Raw genomic sequence first — 23,983 nt, forward strand, 5'->3', positions numbered from 1 at the left:
GCACAGACAATCTTAGGTTATTGTTTGCTGTTGGCTACATGTTATAACATCTATCCCTACCAGTGTGTGTCCCCCTTTTTTTCTGGGTGTTTCAGTTCCCCTGCATGTTTTATATGTATTGTCCTGTTATATGTTATATGTGATTTTTTTTACTCATTAAAAATTTTGTATTTTGGTAATAATTTATGCCTGGTGGTTTTTGTATTATTTGCACCTGGAGATGTAGTGATGAACTGTGTTCACTGACAATGATTTTTAGAAGTTTTCCTGAGCTCATGTAAAGGTAAAATCTGTTACAGACTGATGTCGGTTCTTAATGCAGTGCCGCCTGCATTAGAGACAAACATGTTGGAGAGACTGGTCAGAAGCTTAGAATGCGGATTAATTCACATCGCCATACTATTAGAGAACAAAGAATGGACCTTCCCGTGTCAAAACATTTCAGCAATGAAGATCATAATTTCACCAATGACATGAAAATTTTTGTTTTAAAACGGAATTTTAAATCAAGGGAATAGAGACTGATTTATGAGTACAAGTTTATGACCCTGCTTCAAACATTGCAGGAAGGGATGAATCTGTCACATGGGTTCATGGCATCCTACAGAAATCACTGAACTGAGACAGCCATAAAAGACTCTCTCTGAACTGCTAAGAACATTGCAAACTGATGAATTGGGTTTTTTTTTGTATGTTCCAATAACCTTCTTCCACCCTCCCTCCTAGAATTCTATTCGAGTGTCCTTTTGTACATAAATATGCATCCTTCAGAAATTCCAACCAGAGAATCAGTGGGATCAGTTGCAGCTTTCTGTCCTACTTGGAGCAGCTATAAAAAAGCTAAGTATTAAGCGAGTGTGGGAGTTTGCGAGTGTGGTTTGTTCCTAAGTGTGGTTTGGTCGAAGTGTGACTTAATATTAAGTGACTTTAGATTCAGGGACTTTACAGGGAAAACCCTTTTATTTTTTATTTGAATTTGTGTGTTTTGCTGTAATATTCCCCATCAGGTAAGATGTGCTCCATATTTACCAATGCTGTCCAGTGTGCATCTTGCAACATGTATGCTCTGCTTGAGGGGGCATACTGTTGTGAAAGATGCAATCACGTTGCACATTTGGAAGCCCAGATCATGGATCTAAATGGGCGAATTGAAACACTGCGATCCATTGGTAACTTGGAAAGGAGTTTGATGCTCACAGAGCAGCATCTCATTGGGGCAAGTGCAGAGGAGGATGGTAGCATGGAGGTGCAGGAACTTGAGGTAGCTAGCTGGGTGACAGAAAGCAGCGGGGTAGAGGGAAGAGTGCCATGGAGGTTAGTCCTGAACTGGCACACCCCAACAAGTTTTTTAAATTGGCAGATGAGGGGGATGTTAGTACAGGGGTAACATTGCTGCAGCACGATACTTCTGAAAGCCAGGGGAATGTCTGCTCCAGTAAGAAGGGGGATAGGAGCGCAGAGAAGACTAGACAGGTGCTGGTAGTGGGAGATTCAATTATTAGGGGAACAGATAGGGCAATCTGTCACAAAGAGCGGGATCGTCGTACGGTGTGTTGCCTTCCTGGTGCTCGAGTTCGACATATCGCGGATCGGGTTGACAGATTACTGGGTGTGGCTGGTGTGGATCCAGCAGTCATGGTGCACGTTGGCACAAATGAGAAAGTTAACGGTAGGTGGAAGGTCCTTAAAAATGATTTCAGGGATTTAGGGAGCAAGTTGAAGGCAAGGACCTCCAGGGTAGTATTCTCAGAAATACTGCCTTTTCCACGAGCCACACAGGAAAGGCAGCGGGAGATTAGGAAGGTGAACAAGTGGCTCAAGAGTTGTAGGAAGGAGGGGTTTGGGTTCCTGTAGAACTTGGCCGACTTTGCTGTGGGCTACAGGTTCTATGCTAGGGACGGGCTGCATCTCAATGGGGAGAAGATGGCTTGACGGTTGGAGGAGTGTTTAAACTAGGTACTGGGGGGGGGAGGGTAACAGATGTAGAGGGCAAGAAAGTGTAGAAATGGAAAGAGGGCTAGATACTGTAACTGGGGGTGGAGTAGGGGGTCGGGTTAGAGCAGTCAGTAGGCAGTGGAAAAGTAGGGAAGATAAATCTATGAAATGTATGTATACGAATGCCCGAAGTCTTACTAACAAGATGGTGGAACTAGAAGTGATGATGTTGGAAGACAATTATGACATGGTGGGGGTAAGTGAGACGTGGCCGGACTCTAGCTATGACTGGGCTGTAAATATAAAAGGGTACAGTATGTTTAGAAAGGAGCGTACAAATAAGAAAGGGGGAGGGGTTTGCTTATACGTAAAAACCAGCCTTGAGCCAGTCCTGCGTGAGGACATCTGGGAGGAAAATGATTATGTGGAGTCCTTATGGGTGGAGATTATGGGAGGAACAAAAAATAAAATACTGATAGGGGTTTGTTATAAATCTCCAAATATAATGGAAGAAGCTGAAAATATACTAATAAAACAAATAGATGAGGCCGCAAAGCAGAATAAAGTCATTATTATGGGGGATTTCACCGACCCAGATATCACCGGAGGGGCAGAAACCTGCAGATCCAACAAAGGGAACAGGTTCTTGTCAGTAATAAAAGACAATGACCTATCGCAACTAGTGCAGGACCCAACAAGAGGCCAGGCACTTTTAGACCTAATTTTAACAAATGAACCTGACACACTATCAGAAGTGGAGGTTGGGGGACATCTGGGTAATAGTGACCATAACATAATAAGTTTTCTTGTACACATTAAGAAGACGTTCATTAGAGGGGGTACAAAAACACTAAACTTCAGGAAGGCAAATTTTAACCAGCTGAGAGAAGAGCTCAGCAGCATAAACTGGGACAATGTCCTCAACGTGACGGGACACAAACTAAATGGGACATTGTCAAAAATACACTAAATAAGAGCACTAGAAAACACATACCATATGGGAATAAGCGGGCCAGAAATCATAGAAAACCAATATGGCTGACTAAAACAGTACAGAATGCAATGAGGGATAAAAAAAGGAAGCATTTAAAGTACTAAAACAAGAGAGTAGCGACACAGCATTAAAAAACTATAAGGAGAAAAATAAATTGTGAAAAAACAAATAAAGGAGGCGAAGATTGAGGCTGAGAGAAAAATTGCCAAGGAAAGCAAAAGTAATCCAAAATTATTCTTCAATTACATAAATAATAAGAGAATAAAAACTGACAATGTGGGCACTCTCAAAAATAACCTGGGTGTAATGGTGGAGGAGGATGAGGAAAAAGCACAAGTATTAAATGCCTTCTTCTCTACAGTGTTTACACAAGAAAATCCATTGGCCAGGAACATGATTAGGGGGATGTTAACTCTCAATTAAATGTCACCTGCTTAACCCAGGAAGAAGTGCAGCGCCGCCTGCAAAACACTAAAATAGAGAAATCGCCCGGTCCAGATGGAATACACCCCCGAGTTCTGCGGAATTAAGCATGGTCATAGATAGACCCTTGTATCTAATATTTAAGGATTCAGTAATGACTGGGTCTGTTCCAGAAGATTGGCGAATAGCAAATGTGGTGCCAATTTTCAAAAAGGGGTGTAAAAGGGAACCTGGAAACTACAGGCCAGTAAGTTTAACTTCTGTGGTGGGAAAGATATTTGAGGGCTTTCTAAGAGATGCTATCCTGGAGTATCTCAATGTAAATAATCTTATAACACCAAATCAGCATGGGTTTATGAGGAATCGGTCCTGTCAGACTAATCTGATCAGCTTCTATGAGGAGGTGAGTTCAAGACTGGACATGGGTAATGTAGTAGACGTGGTGTATCTGGACATGGGTAATGCAGTAGACGTGGTGTATCTGGACATGGGTAATGCAGTAGACGTGGTGTATCTGGACATGGGTAATGCAGTGGACGTGGTGTATCTGGACATGGGTAATGCAGTGGACGTGGTGTATCTGGACATGGGTAATGTAGTAGACGTGGTGCACCTGGACATGGGTAATGCAGTAGACGTGGTGTATCTGGACATGGGTAATGCAGTAGACGTGGTGTATCTGGACATGGGTAATGCAGTGGACGTGGTGTATCTGGACATGGGTAATGCAGTAGACGTGGTGTATCTGGACATGGGTGATGCAGTAGATGTGGTGTATCTGGACATGGGTAATACAGTAGATGTGGTGTATCTGGACATGGGTGATGCAGTAGATGTGGTGTACCTGGACTTTTCAAAGGCTTTTGATACTGTTCCACATAAACGGTTGGTATGCAAAATGAGAATGTTGGGACTGGGGGAAAACACATGTATTTGGGTTAGCAACTGGCTCACTGATAGGAAACAGAGGGTACTTGTTAATGGTAAATATTCAGACTGGGCCACAGTCACCAGTGGGTGCCGCAGGGGGCAGTATTAGGTCCTCTCTTGTTTAATATCTTTATTAATGACCTGGTAGAGGGTTTACAAAGCAGGGTGTCTATATTTGCAGATGATACTGAACTTTGTAGGGTAATCAATAATGAGGAGGATAGTAGAATATTACAAGGGGATCTAAGGAAACTGGAAGCATGGGCGGAGACTTGGCAAATGAAGTTTAATGTTGACAAATGTAAAGTAATGCACTTTGGGCGATGTAATAAAATGTATGACTATGTACTAAATAGTAGAGATGAGCGAACACTAAAATGTTCGAGGTTCGAAATTCGATTCGAACAGCCGCTCAATGTTCGTGTGTTCGAACGGGTTTCGAACCCCATTATAGTCTATGGGGAACAGATACTCGTTAAGGGGGAAACCCAAATCCGTGTCTGGAGGGTCACCAAGTCCACTATGACACCCCAGGAAATGATGCCAACACCTCTGGAATGACACTGGGACAGCAGGGGAAGCATGTCTGGGGGCATCTAACACACCAAAGACCCTCTATTACCCCAACATCACTGCCTAACAACTACACACTTTCCACATTCAAAAAAACCTCTATCAAAGTGGGAAAATACCTGGAAACCTTCTTTACTCCCCAAATGGATGGACACAAACCCCAATTTAAGCTCAACAAACAGTAACAACCACCCCTTTAAATCACGTTCCCCATGACAACCACAAATGGAATAGGCAATGGGAATTCCAAAAGCCCTCACCCTTAACTGTCATTTTGAGTGTGTGTGTGTGTGTGTGTGTGTGTGTGTGTGATGTGGTAAGACCTTCCAAAATTCACTTTTCTAGCCCTTAACATGAGCCCTTCCAAACAAAGTTACATGACCTTAAGCTGAGCTACCAGCAGAGATTGAGGCCCTTGGCATGAGTAGAGCCTTGCACCAGCAGTGTTTTTGGCACTTAGGGTGAGTTGAGCCTTGTACCAGCGTGTGTCCCTTAACATCAGGCGGGCCCTAAGTTCTGCGCTTTGCACAAAAGTTCCACATTAACTAGGCTGAATGGTACAAAGATTAGTAGGCCCGAGAACCAGGAACAGGTCTTGCAATGGCTGTCGGATAACGCTTAAAGCACATTGTCCACCAGCCAGTCAGCCTCTACCTCTTCTTACCCAACAGTCTTGTCCTCCTTCCACCCAAAATTCCCAATCTTCTCAGAACAATAACCCCAACTGTCCCTGCTCCCCAGAGCTGTTCTCCCTTCCTTTGACTGTACCGCAACCTGCCCCTCCATTTCGCGATTCCACGGACCTAACAGACGAGTATCTGTGTCCAGATGCTCAAACACTAGAGTCTCCTCCATTCCATCTCCGGTCGATTTGGTGGCGGATGACCAGCAACCCACCCTCATCGACGACGATGAGACGCAGTTGCTGTCAGGGCAGCCAGTTGACATGCGCATTGTGCAGGAGGAGGAGGCGAGACAGGAGTTGGAAGAGGAGGTGGTGGACGACGAGGACACCGACCCCACCTGGACAAGGCAGATGTCAAGCTGGGAAAGTAGTGTGGATGTTGAGGCAGGTGCAGCACCAAAAAGGGTAGCTAGAGGCAGAGACATGTCCAGAGGCAGAGGTCAGCTGCTTTGCCGAAGCCAGGCCAGACCCGGAATGTCCGAAGATGTTCCCTTTTGTACCCAGCCCAGAAAAACTCCCCCATCGAGGGCACGTTTCTTGAAGGTGTAGAGTTTTTTCAAGGAATGCGCCGAGGACAGATATAGTGTCGTCTACACAATTTGCCTCTCGAAATCGAGTAGGGGCCCTGAGAAGAGCAACCTGTCCACCACTTCAATGCACCGTCATTTGGAATCCAAGCAATGGAATCAGTGGCAGGCAGCAACGGCAGGACAAACGTCGCCCGCCGTTCATGCCACTGCCTCTGCTCACAGTGCTGGCGATGCACTCCAGAGGACGAGCCAGGACATCACTTCATCTGCCTCCGCCACTTTGTTGACTTCTCCCTCATCCTCCCCTGTTTCTGTCTTATCTCCTTCTCCTGCACCATCAAAGGCACCATCAGGCGCTTCTTTACAACAACCCACCATCTCTCAGACATTGGAGCGCCGGCAGAAATACACCGCTAACCACCCACCCACGCAAGCCTAGAACGCCAACATCGCTAAACTGCTGGCCCAGGAGAGGTTGGCGTTCCGGCTTGTTGAAACTCCCGCCTTCCCGGACCTGATGGCAACTGTGGCACCTCACTATGCCGTCCCTAGCCGTCTCAACTTCTCCCGGTGTGGCGTCCCCGCCTTGCACCAGCACGTGTCACTCAACATCAGGTGGGCCCTTAGTTCCGCGCTTTGCTGCAAGGTCCACTTGACCACCGACACTTGGACAAGCGCCTGTGGTCAGGGATGCTGCAGTGCTTATCTTTAATGACAGGCAGGGTGAATGTGGTGGAGTCTGTTCCCCGGGTGCAAACTGGGGTGGCCTATCTCCTCTCCCAGGCCAAAATTCATGGCAGGAGTAGACTGAAACCCTACGACGCTGCAACCTCCACCACAGCTACTAGCGGCAAACGCTAAAACACTGGTGTGGGGAGACGTCAGCAGGCGGTGCTGAAGCTCATCAGCTTGGGGGACAGACAGCACAGTGCCTCCGAGGTCAGGGATGCCATCCTGGCTGAGATGGCATTTTTTTTTCCCTGCTACACCTGGGGCCTGGCATTTTTACGCCTGTGATAATGGCTGGAACCTGGTAGCGGCTCTGGAGCTTGCCAGCCTCCAACACGTTCCATGTTTGGCCCACGTCTAACCTAGTGGTGCAAAGTTTTTTAAAAACATACCCAAATGTACCGAAGCTACTGTTGAAAATGCGGCGCTTGTGCGCCCACTTTTGCAAGTGCACAGGAGTCGCTGCTAGCCTAAAAACACTCTAGCAAGGCCTACATCTGTCCAAACACAGGCTGTTGTCCGTCATTCACACACGCTGAAACCCTACAATACCATATCTTGAGCAGGGTGTGTGAGCTGCACAGACCTTTGATGGAGTTCCATCTACAAAACCCAAGGGTTCCTCAAAGTCAGCAACCAAAGTTTCTGCACCATGAGTTTCCAGGGGTGGCAGAGTTATGGCTAGGGGAAGAGGCATGGATAGGGATGATGTCTAGGGGCAAAAGCAGTGTGGATGTGGAGGCAAGCTAAGCAGGAAAAACTGGGGGTACAAGCTAAGGCATGGACTGGGGTGATGTCTAGGGGCAAAAGCAGTGTGGATGTGGAGGCAAGCTAAGCAGGAAAAACTGGGGATACAAGCTAAGGCATGGACTGGGGTGATGTCTAGGGGCAAAAGCAGTGTGGATGTGGAGGCAAGCTAAGCAGGAAAAACTGGGGGTACAAGCTAAGGCATGGACTGGGGTGATGTCTAGGGGCAAAAGCAGTGTGGATGTGGAGGCAAGCTAAGCAGGAAAAACTGGGGGTACAAGCTAAGGCATGGACTGGGGTGATGTCTAGGGGCAAAAGCAGTGTGGATGTGGAGGCAAGCTAAGCAGGAAAAACTGGGGGTACAAGCTAAGGCATGGACTGGGGTGATGTCTAGGGGCAAAAGCAGTGTGGATGTGGAGGCAAGCAAAGCAGGGAAAATGGTGGCTAGAGGCAAAGGGATGTCCATAGGCAGCAAGGGCAAAGATGCAAAACTCTCCCGTTTCAAGAATTTTCCTGACTTGTTTCCCCACAAAACATTCCTGGGAGGAGGGCTGAAACACCACCCTCCTCCTCCTCCGCTGTTAGATTTACCCCAGCTACGAGCTGAAAACGCTGCAACACTGGTGTGGGGAGACGTCAGCAGGCTGGGCTGAAGCTCATCAGCTTGGGAGACGGACAGCACACTGCCTCTGAGGTCAGGGATGCCATCCTGGATGAGATGGCAATTTGTTTATCCCCGCTGCCCCTGGGGCCAGGTTTTTTAGCTTGTTGGAGGGCTCTGGAGCTTGCCAGCCTCCAACACGTTCCATGCCTGGCCCACATGTTCAATGTAGTGGTGCAATGATTTTTAAAAACATACCCCAAATTAGCTGAGCTAAGGGTGAAAGTGCGGCACTTGGACACCCACTTTCCCAAGTCTACAGTACCTGGAGCTAGCCGCAATACACTCCAGCAAGGCCTACATCTGCCTGAAGCACCTACTGTTGTGCGAGGTCACCACACGCTCTAACCCTAGATACCGTATGTTCAGCAGGGTGTGTGAGCAGCAGAGACCTTTGATGGAGTACCAGCTACAAAACCCAAGGGTTCCTCAGAGTCAGCTCCCTCACTTTCTGCACCATGAGTTTCCATGGGTGGCAGACTTATGGCTAGAGGCACAGGCATGGATAGGGGTGATGTGTAGGGGCAAAAGCAGTGTGGATGTGGAGGCAAGCTAAGCAGCAAAAACTGGGGGTACAAGCAGCCGGTGACATCATCACTGACAAGCACAGCTGTCTGTCAGCTGACAGGCTGACTTTCACCAAAATGAACAGACAATGGATAGACTCATCATATACATGTCAGTTACATGACAAATTTAGTGCAATTTGCAAGTCCAAGATGGTTTGGAGATCTGCGGAGAGGAATCTCACCACCTCTTGCGGGTGCCATCATTTGGAAGGCAAGCCCTGGGCTCAGTGGGTGAGAGCAAGCGCAGGATAATCGTCGTTTGGCCTGGCGGCCACTGCCTCTTCCACTGTTGACAGGGCTGGCGCTGCAGTCCAGACCAGGAGCCAGGACACCTCCACATCTGCCTCTGACACTTTGGGGAGTTCACCCTTATCCTCACCTTTTCCTGCCATTTCTCCTTTTGCCCGCGCCATCATGCGCCTCTTCCCAGCAACTCCCCATCTCCCAAGCCTTTCATTTCATGCTAAAGTACAGCGCAACCCACCCACATGCCCAAGGCTTCAACGGCCTCATCTCAAGAAATCTGGCCCAGGAGATGTTGGAATCCCGGCTGGGGGACACTCTGCCCTTTTTGGGCAGAGTGTCTACTGCGCCACCGCACTGTGCCGTCCACACCAGCACTTTCCCCCAAACATGAGGCGGTCCCTAAATTCAGCGCTTAGCCCTAAAGTTCCATGTGACCAGTTACGAATGGACAAGTGCATGCGGACAGGGACGCTACCTTTCAATTTGGGCACAGTGGTTGAATGTAGTTGAGGCGTGGACCGGGTCACAAAATGTGGTGGCCTGACTTGTCTCCCCACACAACATTCCTGGGAGGAGGGCTGAAACACCACCCTCCTCCGCTGTTAAATTGACCCCAGCTACGAGCTGGAAACGCTGCAACACTGGTGTGGGGAGACGTCAGCGGGCCGTGCTGAAGCTCATCAGCTTGGGGGCCAGACAGCACACTGCCTACAAAGTGAGTCATGCCATCCTCGATGAGACGGCAATGTGGTTTTTGCCACTGCACCTGGGCCCAGGCATGTTGTCATGTGTGATAATGGCCGTAACCTGGGATTGGCTCTGTAGCTTGGCAGCCTGCAACATATTCCATGCCTGGGCCACGTTTTTAACTCATTGCTGCTAATCTTTTGAAAAAGGTACCCCAATGTTCCTGAGCTACTGGTGAAAGTGTGGCGCTTGTGCGGATAGTTTTTAAAGTGTATAGTTGCCGCTGCTAGCCTCTATGCACTCCTACAACGCCTGTACCTGCTGGAACAACGGCTGTTGTGCGACGTCTCCACACTGCTGGCACTAAACATATCATGTGTTGAGCAGAGTGTGTGAGCAGCACAGACCTTTGATGTAGTTCCAACTCCAAAACCCTCGGGTTCGTCAAAGTCAACTCCCTCAGTTGCTCAACCATGAGTGGCCATGGGTGGCAGACTTATGTGAAATCCCATCCCATCCATTGCACTGGACACGAAACATTAGCATGCGCTCAGCACAACTTCGGATATGGCAGATGCGTTAAGCAGGGTGCAGGGTACAACACAGACCAGGCCCGAGCACCAGGAACAGGTGTTAGAAATACTGCAGCATCTGCCATTTTCTTCCAATTTTGGGGTTTTGGACCCGCCACCGACTTGTCTGGACCTAAGTGGGGATCATGAGACACAGTTGCCATCAAGGCAAGCTGTGGTCATGTGCGGTTTGCAGTAAGGGGGCAGTGCGCAATTGGAAGAGGAGTTGGTGGATGACGAGGCCACCGACCCCACATGGACAGGGGTGATGTCTAGGGGCTAAAGCAGTGTAGATGTAGAGGGAAGCTAAATCAACAAAAAACCTGGGTAGAAGCAAAGGCATAAACTGGGGTGATGTTTAGGGGTGAAAGCAGAGTAGATGTGGAGGGAAGCTAAGCAGCAAAAACAGTGGGTAGAAGCAAAGGCATGCAAAACTCTACCCTGTTGGAAGACTTATTCCTAGGTCTGGAACACGTTAATGGCCCCCCTGGACAAATTACTGCCACTCAGGGGCCTAGTGTCACCAGGAGGGACAAGTATAGGCGCATGTTGTGGGAATACCTGGCCGACACCAGCTCTGTCCTCTCCGATCCCTCTGTGCTCTACAGCCTAAACTTATTTTCTCATCTTTTTTTCTGAACTGCACATCTCTTGCCTGCTTCCTTTGGGATCTTAGAAATGGTGGTCCACTTCCACAGATGGTAACTTCAATAGACAGTGTAACGGGAGTAGCTGAGGGATCGCTGTCTTAACCACTTTTTGGCACAAAATTAACTTCCAAAGCCAAATATGGTGCAAGTATATGATGCAAGGACACCTACACACCTATCTCTGACACATTGGGGAGTTCACCCTCATGCGCCCTTTTGGCCTGCACCATCATGCGCCTCTTCCCAGCCACTCCACATTTCCCAAGCTTTTCATTGCAGGCAGAAGTACAATACAACCCACCCCCATGCCCAAGCCTGTAACAGCCTCATCGATAAACTGCTGGCCCTGGAGATGTTGGTGTTTGTTTATGCTTCTGGAGACCCAGGCCTTCCGTCAGCAGATGGCAGCTGGGGCACCTCCCTATGCTGGGCCTAGCCGTTACTACTTCTCTTGGTGTGCTGTCTCTGCCTTGCGCCTGCATGTGTCCCATAACATCAGTCGGGCCCAGAGCTCTGCGCTTTGCTGCAAGGTCCACTTGACCACCGACACATGGACAAGCGCCTGTGGTCAGGGATGCTGCAGTGCTTATCTTTAATGACAGGCAGGGTGAATGTGGTGGAGTCTGTTCCCCGGGTGCAAACTGGGGTGGCCTATCTCCTCTCCCAGGCCAAAATTCATGGCAGGAGTAGACTGAAACCCTACGAAGCTGCAACCTCCACCCCAGCTACTAGCGGAAAACACTGTAACACTGGCATGGGGAGATGTCAGTAGGCCGTGCTGAAACTGATCAGCTTGGGGGACAGACAGCACAGTGCCTCCGAGGTCAGGGATGCCATCCTGGCTGAGATGGCATTTTTTTTTCCCTGCTACACCTGGGGCCTGGCATTTTTGCGCCTGTGATAATGGCTGGAACCTGGTAGCAGATCTGGAGCTTGCCAGACTCAAACACGGTCCACGCATGGCCCACGTTTTCCAACTTGTTGGTGCCATGTTTCTTTGAAACCTACACCATTGTGCCTGATATACAGGTCAAAGTGGGGCCATTTTCGTAAGTGAGAACTAGCCTCTGCTAGGCAGAAAACATTCAGAGCACACTCCTCTCATCTTCGCACCGTTGGCTGGCGGAGGAAGACGAGGGGGTTGGAGTGGCATCTGATGTCCCTATCCCACACGAGGCTAGAGGGTGCACTTCAGTGCATCCCATTGCTTCACCACAAATGGTGTGAAGGGGAGTGGAAAATGGAGGAAATGGAGAGTGACCCTTACAGTTGGGGCCAGCAAAGGCATGCCAAGTAACACACTGGCACACATGGCTGACTTCATCTTGGGTTGCTTTTCAACACATATTTCACATCATGAAGAACAAATAATACTGGATTTTTTCAAGCCTCGAACCCCGGTCTAGGTCTAATGTCTGTTCCTTTCTTATATTAGGGGAGAGGGAAAAAAAATTACTTCAGTGATACGTTTAGCGTACATAGACTGACTATTAATGTGTATCCCACTTAGTGTTGTTAGGGTTACACACCGTCACAACCTGGCTAAAGCTTCTATAGCTGTTAATAAAGTCAACATAACTTTACGGTATCCAAAAAGACAGCTGGTACCGACAGAGAGCAAGACAAATGTCACCCAAAGCTGTGAGCTCTGAACACCCACAGTGACTTTGGCGTCATCATCATTATAAGGGAGCGGGTGGTAATAAATAACTTGGCAGTGCCTAAAACCCAAAAAGCTTATACAACTATATTTACATTAAGATACACAAATGAAACTTTTCAGTAGCATGTCATGAGACAAGCTGATAAGCTCTTCCTTTGTGCAGTGCTATTTGAAAGTTAAACGCTGCCTTTATTTTAATTCTGGAGAAGGTGCAGACATTAGATTTAGAACATGTTGTCTTCATTGTCCAAATCCTCTATATAGGTAACGTGTTTTTCGGGCCGAGCTGTCTGGGAACGAGCTGGTGCAGCACTGACAACCTGGGTGAATATGGCAAGAGCCTGAGATGTAGGGTGAATGAATCCCCAAATTATTTGTGGAATTCCCAGTGAGACAATGGCACTGTATACCAGTATTAAAAATTGTGGGTGCACATAACCCCCATATATTCTTTGAATTCCCAGTCAGACAATGGCACTGTATACCAGTATTAAAAATTGTGGGTGCACATAACCCCCATATATTCTTTGAATTCCCAGTGAGACAAAGGAACTGTATAGCAGTATTAAAAATTGTGGGTGCACATAACCCCAATATATTCTTTGAATTCCCAGTCAGACAATGGCACTGTATACCAGTATTAAAAATTGTGGGTGCACATAACCCCCATATATTCTTTGAATTCCCAGTCAGACAATGGCACTGTATACCAGTATTAAAAATTGTGGGTGCACATAACCCCCATATATTCTTTGAATTCCCAGTGAGACAAAGGAACTGTATAGCAGTATTAAAAATTGTGGGTGCACGTAACCCCCATATATTCTTTGAATTCCCAGTCAGACAATGGCACTGTATACCAGTATTAAAAATTGTGGGTGCACATAACCCCCATATATTCTTTGAATTCCCAGTCAGACAATGGCACTGTATACCAGTATTAAAAATTGTGGGTGCACATAACCCCCATATATTCTTTGAATTCCCAGTGAGACAAAGGAACTGTATAGCAGTATTAAAAATTGTGGGTGCACGTAACCCCCATATATTCTTTGAATTCCCAGTCAGACAATGGCACTGTATACCAGTATTAAAAATTGTGGGTGCACATAACCCCCATATATTCTTTGAATTCCCAGTCAGACAATGGCACTGTATACCAGTATTAAAAATTGTGGGTGCACGTCACCCCAATATATTCTTTGAATTCCCAGTCAGACAATGGCACTGTATACCAGTAGTAAAAATTGTGGGTGCACATAACCCCCATATATTCTTTGAATTCCCAGTCAGACAATGGCACTGTATACCAGTATTAAAAATTGTGGGTGCACATAACCCCCATATATTCTTTGAATTCCCAGTCAGACAATGGCACTGTATACCAGTATTAAAAATTGTGGGTGCACATAACCCCCATATATTCTTTGAATTCCCAGTCAGACAATGGCACTGTATACCAGTATTAAAAATTGTGGGTGCACATAACCCCCATATATTCTTTGAATTCCCAGTGAGACAAAGGAACTGTATAGCAGTATTAAAAATTGTGGGTGCACGTAACCCCCATATATTCTTTGAATTCCCAGTCAGACAATGGCACTATATACCAGTATTAAAAATTGTGGGTGCACATAACCCCCATATATTCTTTGAATTCCCAGTCAGACAATGGCACTGTATACCAGTATTAAAAATTGTGGGTGCACATAACCCCCATATATTCTTTGAATTCCCAGTCAGACAATGGCACTGTATACCAGTAGTAAAAATTGTGGGTGCACGTAACCCCCATATATTCTTTGAATTCCCAGTCAGACAATGGCACTATATACCAGTATTAAAAATTGTGGGTGCACATAACCCCCATATATTCTTTGAATTCCCAGTCAGACAATGGCACTGTATACCAGTAGTAAAAATTGTGGGTGCACATAACCCCCATATATTCTTTGAATTCCCAGTCAGACAATGGCACTGTATACCAGTATTAAAAATTGTGGGTGCACATAACCCCCATATATTCTTTGAATTCCCAGTGAGACAATGGCACTGTATAGCAGTATTAAAAATTGTGGGTGCACGTAACCCCCATATATTCTTTGAATTCCCAGTCAGACAATGGCACTGTATAGCAGTATTAAAAATTGTGGGTGCACGTAACCCCCATATATTCTTTGAATTCCCAGTGAGACAAAGGAACTGTATAGCAGTATTAAAAATTGTGGGTGCACGTAACCCCCATATATTCTTTGAATTCCCAGTCAGACAATGGCACTGTATACCAGTATTAAAAATTGTGGGTGCACATAACCCCCATATATTCTTTGAATTCCCAGTGAGACAAAGGAACTGTATAGCAGTATTAAAAATTGTGGGTGCACGTAACCCCCATATATTCTTTGAATTCCCAGTCAGACAATGGCACTGTATACCAGTATTAAAAATTGTGGGTGCACATAACCCCCATATATTCTTTGAATTCCCAGTCAGACAATGGCACTGTATACCAGTATTAAAAATTGTGGGTGCACATAACCCCCATATATTCTTTGAATTCCCAGTGAGACAAAGGAACTGTATAGCAGTATTAAAAATTGTGGGTGCACGTAACCCCCATATATTCTTTGAATTCCCAGTCAGACAATGGCACTATATACCAGTATTAAAAATTGTGGGTGCACATAACCCCCATATATTCTTTGAATTCCCAGTCAGACAATGGCACTGTATACCAGTATTAAAAATTGTGGGTGCACATAACCCCCATATATTCTTTGAATTCCCAGTCAGACAATGGCACTGTATACCAGTAGTAAAAATTGTGGGTGCACGTAACCCCCATATATTCTTTGAATTCCCAGTCAGACAATGGCACTATATACCAGTATTAAAAATTGTGGGTGCACATAACCCCCATATATTCTTTGAATTCCCAGTCAGACAATGGCACTGTATACCAGTAGTAAAAATTGTGGGTGCACATAACCCCCATATATTCTTTGAATTCCCAGTCAGACAATGGCACTGTATACCAGTATTAAAAATTGTGGGTGCACATAACCCCCATATATTCTTTGAATTCCCAGTGAGACAATGGCACTGTATAGCAGTATTAAAAATTGTGGGTGCACGTAACCCCCATATATTCTTTGAATTCCCAGTCAGACAATGGCACTGTATAGCAGTATTAAAAATTGTGGGTGCACGTAACCCCCATATATTCTTTGAATTCCCAGTGAGACAAAGGAACTGTATAGCAGTATTAAAAATTGTGGGTGCACGTAACCCCCATATATTCTTTGAATTCCCAGTCAGACAATGGCACTGTATACCAGTATTAAAAATTGTGGGTGCACATAACCCCCATATATTCTTTGAATTCCCAGTCAGACAATGGCACTGTATACCAGTATTAAAAATTGTGGGTGCACATAACCCCCATATATTCTTTGAATTCCCAGTGAGACAAAGGAACTGTATAGCAGTATTAAAAATTGTGGGTGCACGTAACCCCCATATATTCTTTGAATTCCCAGTCAGACAATGGCACTGTATACCAGTATTAAAAATTGTGGGTGCACATAACCCCCATATATTCTTTGAATTCCCAGTGAGACAAAGGAACTGTATAGCAGTATTAAAAATTGTGGGTGCACGTCACCCCAATATATTCTTTGAATTCCCAGTCAGACAATGGCACTGTATACCAGTAGTAAAAATTGTGGGTGCACATAACCCCCATATATTCTTTGAATTCCCAGTCAGACAATGGCACTGTATAGCAGTATTAAAAATTGTGGGTGCACGTAACCCCCATATATTCTTTGAATTCCCAGTGAGACAAAGGAACTGTATAGCAGTATTAAAAATTGTGGGTGCACGTAACCCCCATATATTCTTTGAATTCCCAGTCAGACAATGGCACTATATACCAGTATTAAAAATTGTGGGTGCACATAACCCCCATATATTCTTTGAATTCCCAGTCAGACAATGGCACTGTATACCAGTAGTAAAAATTGTGGGTGCACGTAACCCCCATATATTCTTTGAATTCCCAGTCAGACAATGGCACTGTATACCAGTATTAAAAATTGTGGGTGCACATAACCCCCATATATTCTTTGAATTCCCAGTCAGACAATGGCACTGTATACCAGTATTAAAAATTGTGGGTGCACATAACCCCCATATATTCTTTGAATTCCCAGTCAGACAATGGCACTGTATACCAGTATTAAAAATTGTGGGTGCACATAACCCCCATATATTCTTTGAATTCCCAGTGAGACAATGGCACTGTATACCAGTAGCAAAAATTGTGGGTGCACGTCACCCCAATATATTCTTTGAATTCCCAGTCAGACAATGGCACTATATACCAGTAGCAAAAATTGTGGGTGTATATAGCCCCAATTCTATTGCTAGGGGACTTGCAGGGTATTTCTGAGGTGAAGGTGGGGGGGCACACCGTTGGAACGGGGATTTGGGGTGTATATATGGGGTATACGGGAATACACTGTCAGTGTGTTCCATTCAGGATCCTGGGAAAGCTGGGTTGCGGCGATTGAGCCCGTCAGTGCCACGTTACACTGACAAGCTTCTCCCTGGAATTGAAGTTATATGTAAGCCCAATATATTCTTTGAATTCCCAGTGAGACAATGGCACTATATGGCAGTAGCAAAAATAGTGGGTGTATATAGCCCCAATCCTATTGCTAGGGGACTTGCAGGGTATTTCTGGGGTGAAGGTGGGGGGGCACACCGTTGGAACGGGTATCGGGGGTATATATCGGGTATACGGGAATACACTGACAGTGTATTCCATTCAGGATCCTGGGAAAGCTGGGTTGCGGCGATTGAGCCCGTCAGTGCCACGTTACACTGACAAGCTTCTCCCTGGAATTTAGCTCTTATAAGAGCTGTTGGTTGTCTTCTCCTTCCTATCCTAGCCTGTCCCTGCCTACCCAGAATCTAACCCCTAGCTAACTGGACGGAAACCTCCGTCCTCGGTGAATTGCAAGCTCAGAATGACGCGAAGCTGGGCGGCGCTGTTCTTTTAAATTAGAGGTCACATGTTTTCGGCAGCCAATGGGTTTTGCCTACTTTTTTCAACGTCACCGGTGTCGTAGTTCCTGTCCCACCTACCCTGTGCTGTTATTGGAGCAAAAAAGGCGCCAGGGAAGGTGGGAGGGGAATCGAGTAATGGCGCACTTTACCACGCGGTGTTCGATTCGATTCGAACATGCCGAACAGCCTAATATCCGATCGAACATGAGTTCGATAGAACACTGTTCGCTCATCTCTACTAAATAGTAAATTACTGGGTAAGACTGTCAATGAAAAAGACTTAGGGATTTTGGTGGACAGCAAGCTTACCTTTAGTGACCAGTGTCAGGCAGCTGCTGCCAAGGCAAATAAAATTATGGGATGCATCAAAAGAGATCTAATAACAATGTACAAATACATGAAGGGACAATACAAAGAACTTTCTAAGGATATTTTTACTCCTAGGCCAGTGACAAGAGGACATCCCCTACGTCTGGAGGAGAGAAGGTTTCACCAGAAACATAGAAGGGGATTCTTCACAGTAAGAACAACGAGGCTCTGGAACTCTCTGCCCCAGGAAGTGGTGATGGCGGATTCACTGAACAAGTTCAAAGTGGGCCTGGATGCCTTTCTTGAAGAGAAAAATATAACGGGTTATGGTCTCTAGATTTTAAGGACACGTTGATCCAGGGTTTTATACTGACTGCCAGATTTGGAGTCGGGAAGGAATTTTTTCCCCTGAAATAGGGCAATTGGCACGAGCCTCATGGGGTTTTTTTTTCCTTCCCCTGGATCAACACTGTAGGGATTGTAGGGTTATAGGTTGGACTTGATGGACTAAAGTCTTTATCCAACCTCATCTACTATGTAACTATGTAACTATTGTTTTTAGATATACCTGAAGAAGCCTAGAGCTTCAAAACGTTGTAATCTGTCATCATTATTAGTTAGCCATTAAAAAAAGATATCAACTACTGAAGACTCAAGTTTTTTTGTTTTTTTTTATATTTCCTATGATAATATACAACACCATGGAATTAGTATGATAATGTACAGAGCACCATGGAATTAATATAATAATGTACAGCACCATGGGATTAATATAATGTACAGCACCATGGGATTAATATAATAATGTACAGCACCATGGAATTAATATAATAATGTACAGAGCACCATAGAATTAATATAATAATGTACAGAGCACCATGGGATTAATATAATAATGTACAGCACCATGGGATTAATATAATAATGTACAGCACCATGGAATTAATATAATAATGTACAGAGCACCATAGAATTAATATAATAATGTACAGCACCATGGAATTAATATAATAATGTACAGCACCATGGAATTAATATAATAATGTACAGCACCATAGAATTAATATAATAATTAGAGATGAGCGAGTACTGTTCAGATCAGCCGATCTGAACAGCACGCTCCATAGAAATGAATGGATGCACCTGGTACTTCCGCTTTGACGGCGGCCGGCCGCTTAACCCCCCGCGTGTCGGCTACGTCCATTCATTTCCATGCGAGCGTGCTGTTCGGATTGGCTGATCCGAACAGTACTCGCTCATCTCAAATAATAATGTACAGCACCATGGCATTAATGATGCAATTGTTAGGGTGCATTCACACTGAGGATACGCTCAGCTCATTCTGAACGTAAAACATGTTCAGAATGAGCGAGTACAAAGCAGATTCCATTCATTTCTATGAGAGCCGGCATACGCGCGTATCACATTGAAAGCAATAGGGAAAAAAGCAGCGCATTCATTTCAATGGGGAGCGCATGTATGCCAGCTCCCATAGAAATGAATGGGATCTGCTTTGTACGCGCTCATTCTGAATGTGTTTTACGTTCAGAATGAGCTGAGCGTATTCTCAGAGTGAATCTCTCTTTCTTATATATGTACTTATATTCTCATATGAAAAAGGTCTCTGTCTCCATTTGATCGTGATTATGTAACATTGCAACATGATGGTCACCTTTATACGAACCTTAATTTTGCTCAAAAATGATACGTGATATACCAGACATTCTTGTCCAGTTTGTAATCTTGGACCATGTCCTATTTAGGAACCAGATGTTATTAGGATATTATCATTTTCATACAATGTAATCTGTTTTGACAACTAACCATAAGCATTTTGAGGAATTTCGTCATGAGACACTTCTGGAAAGGATTTTTCTTGGAAAAGACATGTATTTTCTCAGAATTGTTATTTGTGCAGCTAGGGGCTCGTTCACATCTGCGCCCAGCACTCCGTTATGCAGGTTTCCGTTTCATGCACAAAACTGGGCAGGATACGGAAACCTGCAGGCATCTTTCAAACCCATTCATTTGAATGGGTTTGAAAAGTGTCCGGCCGTGAGCGTTTTATGCTCTCCGCCACAAAACCATTTTTTTTAAAACCGGACACAGTCGGACATGCAGAACTTTGTGTCCGGTTTAAAGAAAAAAATGGTTTTGCGGGTGAGAGAATAAAACGCTCACCGGTGCTCACGGCTGGACCCGGTCTGACAGGTTTCCGTCGAAGACGTTCTGCATGCAGAGGACGGAAAGCTCAGAACGGAGTTTGGGCGCTGGTGTGAACCCAGCGTTAATTTGACTGATGTACTTGTGTATATGAGCTTATAAAATAAACGGAACTTTCGCAGAGCTCTGATCAGATAACCACCGAAGGTCTCATCGGTGATAATCTAAGTATACTATCTACCTGGTAAGAACTGAACTACTATAACAATCCGCATGAAGATGAAAGATGTCCTGACAGTAGCTGCAGGTCTGTGAGGAGCCGGATAAACATATTAGATGGCGGCTCAATGACACCGCCCATGTATATAACCATGTAATACTGCTGGATACAACAAGACTGACCACAAGGACGTCACAGCCCGTCTACACATCATAGGGAATATCTCCATCTACCTGATCATCATCCTGTGGAAGAAGAGGACTGGGACATCTCTCCGGTGTTGTCCTCTTACTGGATCTACCTGTAGGAAACACAGACAGGGGCTGAATTCATTCTGTACATACAAATAATGGAAGTCCATGTGTATATAGTCATGTCTAGAGATGAGCGAGTACTGTTCGGATCAGCCGATCCGAACAGCACGCACGCATTGAAATGAATGGAAGCACCTGGTACTTCCGCTTTGACGCCGGCCGGCCGCTTAACCCCCCGCATGCTGGCTACGTCCATTCATTTCAATGCGTGCGTGCTGTTTGGATCGGCTGATCCGAACAGTACTCGCTCATCTCTAGCTCATGTCTATTACCTGGAAGCAAATTTGAAGAAAATCCAGCACTGCAGTCAGGTATCCATATAAAATAAAACTTAACTTTTATTGACGCGTAGTTACTACATTAAAAAATCTGTGTACAGCAATAGGAGTAGCAGAAGCCTACGGGTGTCGGGATAGATCCTTACTCATGGCATACAGAGCTGTAATATGCTGCACTCTTATATAAAAATAAAAGAGACACATGTAAAATCCAGGCCCCTCCCATCTGCACATAGACAGGAAGTTAATTAATTACGCAACATGTGTGATACATGCAATAAGATGCAAGTGAAGCAGGAACGAAAGCAGACAAAGTCGGCTGATTATAGTCAAAAATAATTCAAACAGGTTAAGGGAAATAAATAAATCATCATTTGTAGTGACATAAATAAAACTTGACATGACCAAGAGATGTAACATCTTCATTACATAGTTGTGGCACCATACTGAAGAAACGTAATGACAACATCCCTTTCTATGGTGCATGATGCACCAGGAGGATAGAGTACGTATTATACTGGGAAGAAATAATACACTGAGCTGGACACCGTACTGGAACATGAAAGTGTGATTTGTGTATGATGCTCCAGGAGAATAAGGTAAGTATAACTACTTTAAGAATTGCATGAGCATCATACTGGAAAGAAAAAAGGAGAAAAAAAAATTGAAAAAATAAAAAATGGGAATTTTTTTTTTATAAAAAAAATTGTAAATATATATTTTTTATTATAGAAAAATAATAAATATTTGAAATGTATAATTGATGCATAAATACTATGGGAATATAGGATGAATTGTTGCAGTTAGTACAGTTAATAAATAAAAGCTACTGTAAGTCAGTACGGAAGTTCATACCGTGGGGGAATCTAGTTTTGAGCATGAAAATCCAATAGGCTTCTCTACGTAAAAGTTTTTTCTGCCAATTTCCCCCTCTGACTGGTTAGTTAACCCTCTCTATCCCGTATGCTTTGAAGGTGGTACTGTCCCCTCCAAGTATTTCCCGAAAATGCTTAGATGCCCCTGAGCAATGTATAATATCCAAATTGCTACTGTGGTATAGATGTTCTGCTAATCTCACTTTGAGTTTTCTAGTGGTACATCCCACATAGTATTTCCTACATTCTTCACAACTTACAATGTATATACGATGTGGTCTGTATTACAATTGATGAAGGATCCAATCCTAAAAGTTTTATTACCCTCCGTGTTGGAAAAGGTTCTTATTTTTTTCATGAATCTGCAGATGTTACATCTAGTTTGTCCACAGTGGTATGAACCCGTGATGCTTGATCTGATTGGAAAAATTTCTGTAGGTTGTGATCTGCTTCTAAAATAACTGGGAGACACGTAATTGCCGACAGACATTCCCCTTCTGGCAATATAATGACATCCTCCATCTAAGATGTTACCTAATGTCGTGTCTTGGTATAGAATGTATAGATTCTTTTTGATGATTTTGCATGCAGGGTTTTTCTGTCCGCTTGAGAAGTCGGACATCTTCACCTGCGGACAGGGAAGGACGGGCACGGAGTGCAAAAGAACGCACCCGATGCCCATTGAGATGAATGACAGGTGTCACGGACACAGCTAGTGTCCGCTCCTAATGTCCGTGACAGATTTTGAGCGGACACTAGGAGCGGACACTACATGTCGGACACCGACGGCAGTGTGAACGCCCCCATATTGTTGAGATAGTCAGTGAAGGAATAGGTTCTCAGCACTTCCCCTGACCACACAATCAAAATATCATCAATATAACGGCCATAATATTGTATCTGATCCAAACATGGGTTGCTGGGGGAAAAATGTAGAATTCCTCCCACCATGCCATCGTTAAATTTGCAAGGGAGGGTGAAAAACGCGCACCCATAGGCACCCCACATAGCTGTAGGTAGTGTTCTCCATTAAACATAAAGTTATGTTTTAATAAATAGTTAACCACTTCAATGATGAACTCACAGAACTCCTCTGTGTAGTGTGAATATGTGTATAAGTGATATGAGAGCGCCTCTACAGCTATGTGGTGTGGTATCCTTGAGTATAAAGAAACAACATCATAGGACAACCATTTGTAATTTTCTTCCCAGGAAAACCTGTCAAAAATACGTAAAAGATCTTTGGTGTCCTTTATGTACCCTGGGACTCGTGTGACTAGAGGTTGTAGTATAGTGTCAACCCTCATGCATATTCGTTCATGGAGCGAGCCAATCCCTGAGATTATCGGTCTCAGGGGAGGAGGGAGGGTGTCTTTATGTATCTTCGGGAGGCCATGGAATATAGGTATTATTGGTTCCCGTACATAGAGGTAATCAAATTCTTTTTCAGTAAATATGCCTAAACTGACTCCCTCTTGAAGTAGATGAAAACGTTTATTAGAGAAGATATTAGTTGGATCACCGCTTAATTTTTTGTATGTATTGGTGTCCTGTAAGATGGTTAAAGCACTACTGTTGTAATCTGTGCTGTTCATGATGACCACCTTCCCCCATTTGTCAGCTATGCGTATGACTATGTCATCCCATTGTTGTAAAAATTTGAGACTATCGTTTTCTTGTTTAGTTAAATTCTGTGATCTTTTATCTGCCGAGGTGTGGTGTAATTTGATCAGATAACTTTCGACAGCAGTCTGAAAGTGGTCTAATGCTGGAACCCTTGCAGATAATGGGTAATAATTAGGGTTGAAAGATCGGGATCGGAAAAGATCGGATTCCGATCGGCGATCGAGCAAATTTCACGATCGAGATCGGCTGGAAAACGATCGGAAATCGGATTTTAAAATCGATCTTGAAATCTCAAGATCGGCTCAACCCTAGTAATAATCAGGATTTCTGATGTTAACTTTTTTTCTACTGAGATATCGATTTTCAGTTGAGATGGTTTCTAAGGATTTTAGGTTTGCCAGACATACCTGTTCTTTGAAAGTCAGGCTGTCATATTCATTTGGTATTGTCTCAGGTAAACTATCTGTGATGGACTCCGATATTTCATTATTGTGAAAGTGTCTCTTGACAGTAAGGGCTCTCACAAACTTG

The 23,983-nt window shown here is 44.7% G+C and overlaps 2 protein-coding genes and 1 pseudogene across 2 annotated transcripts in view; 1 reads left to right on the top strand and 2 right to left on the bottom strand.

Annotated features, from left to right (window-relative positions):
- Positions 1-23,983, bottom strand: part of LOC142190613 (gastrula zinc finger protein XlCGF66.1-like) — a 410,056-nt gene that overhangs the window by 339,351 nt on the left and 46,722 nt on the right. The gene's annotated exons all lie outside the window — the stretch shown is intronic.
- The window catches only part of LOC142189797 (uncharacterized), a 373,599-nt pseudogene that overhangs the window by 128,043 nt on the left and 221,573 nt on the right, over positions 1-23,983 (bottom strand).
- The window catches only part of LOC142189984 (uncharacterized), a 373,254-nt gene that overhangs the window by 36,088 nt on the left and 313,183 nt on the right, over positions 1-23,983 (top strand). The gene's annotated exons all lie outside the window — the stretch shown is intronic.

This window comes from Leptodactylus fuscus, chromosome 1, assembly GCF_031893055.1.
Source record: "Leptodactylus fuscus isolate aLepFus1 chromosome 1, aLepFus1.hap2, whole genome shotgun sequence".
Classification (NCBI taxonomy): domain Eukaryota; kingdom Metazoa; phylum Chordata; class Amphibia; order Anura; family Leptodactylidae; genus Leptodactylus; species Leptodactylus fuscus.